A 1,980-nucleotide genomic window follows, 5' to 3' on the forward strand; every position below is an offset into this window, starting at 1 on the left:
TCATTACCTGACTCATGTCATTGTAAGCCTTCTGTACATCACCTTTATAAAACCAATAAAGTAAACAAAATAAAATAACTAAATACATGAAAATTTAAAAAAAGAGAATGGATAGCTGTATTATGATGGTTTCTGGAACACAACAAATGAACAAATCATGATTCTGAGGCAGTGTTAATCCTCAAAAAAATCTGCCACTTGAATGTCTATAGTTACAATGGAGAAAAGATAAAAATAATTCCCAATTTTTCCTGTGGTTTAGGAGAACAACTTAGGTAAAGGCCATCTCTCCTCCTCTTTTCCTTTCCCATTTTCCCTCTCTCTCTCTCTGAGTGTCTCTCTCTGTCTCTCTCTATATCTGTATTATGTCTGTTTCCTTGGAGAAGCAACTTTGGAACCAATGTTCCTGGGATAGATTTTGTACATCTTTGTTAGTGTCCCCTTGGATATCTTTCCCATGTGGACTTAGGTGTCCTGGCCTGGCCTCTTGGAGTGGTAGGCTAGAAAAGCAACCTCTGGGCCCTTCCCTCTCTCACACCCAACCTCCTCCTTACCCTTTCTTTCCAGCTCTTTCTGCAAACATTGACCCTGAGCCCTGAATGCATAAGGAAATTTGGCTGAATTTCACTTCTTCTCTTTATTTTCCAACTTAGTTCCCAGATAAATGGTGTTTCTTTTCCAGGAAAATGAAATTCAGAGAAGCTCCTCCTGTGTTCTGCAAACACCATACTCAGTAAAGTCCAAATATTAACGTGTTGCTATAGTGACATTGAGTGTTTGAAAGGTGGTCCACAGCTCTGTCATAAGCTTATAGAGAAGTTAATTTATGCTTCTAGAATTATGAGTGTGAACTATTGCTTTTTAAGATTTGCTGTTTCTGTGCCCAGGATGTTTGAATCTGAAAAAGAAGACATTCTGTAAACATGTCTAAAAATTGAGTTTTGTGAACTTTCTTTGTTATAATGGAGAGCATTGCATTCAGGAAGTGGGAAGGGGAACTAAAATGTAGATAGCCAAGTTAGAATTTAGGATCCTTTATATCTCATTCTTGGCAAAGCAATTTAATTAGGAAATAATTCTCCCCCCCTTAACATCTGACAGTTATCACCAAGTGATATCCCGCCTTCTTGGCACATGATCAGGGTGTTGCAAAATGTTGAGCTATTACACTTTTCTGAAAAAATTTGTCTTAAATTTTTTTTTAAGTCAGAAATGGCAAAGTGCTTTTTTTTTTTTTTAAGCAATCCACAATTAAAATAAAAAAAGTTTCAGAGGTGCAGAATGGGAAATACATTGAATCCTTTAGGGAAGAAGAAGAGAGCACGAGGTCACTGTCTTGGACTGTGTGTGTTTTACGTGCAGGTGTCCTGCGTGTGAGTGTGTCCCGGCACGCGTGTGTACCTTGCACGTGTGAATTATGTACGTGAGAGTACATTGTGTGTGTGTGTACGCACACGCGCGCGTGTGCATCACAGGCAGCCCCAGAACCTCTGGACCGGGTCTGCAGCCCCGGGCGCTTCGGGCCCTGGGCTTCCCCGAGGGCGGAAGGGGGCGCGCGTCCTCCGCTCCGGCTGCAGGGGCGGTGGGGGGCCGGCCGGGCCGGGAGCGGACGCGTGCGGCGCGCTCTTTGTGTGCCGTTCTGGGCCGCCGTGGGCACCATTTTCTGCTTCGCCCAGGACAGGCACATAAAAGGGAAGGCGGCTGCGGCCCGTCGCTGTCCTCTTTCCCTCAGATGCCCTCTGCTGCAGGTTTATGATTACAGTACGGACCGAGCCGCCTCTCCCCACGGTGCTGGCGGGCCGCCGGGTGTGCAGCGCCCTGGCCGCCTTCACTCCTGGCGCGCCCCCAAACCGCCTCCTCCGCCTCCTTATTTGTCTGAAAAGCAGCCGCACGTCGAGGCGTAGAAGCCGGCCGGGGCGTGGGAGGCTGGGCCGGGGTGTGTGCTCGCCGGGCTCCCCGGGCCGGGTCGGGCCGGGCCGG

Source organism: Dipodomys ordii, unplaced genomic scaffold (assembly GCF_000151885.1).
Source record: "Dipodomys ordii isolate 6190 unplaced genomic scaffold, Dord_2.0 Scaffold50, whole genome shotgun sequence".
NCBI classification, from domain to species: Eukaryota; Metazoa; Chordata; class Mammalia; order Rodentia; family Heteromyidae; genus Dipodomys; species Dipodomys ordii.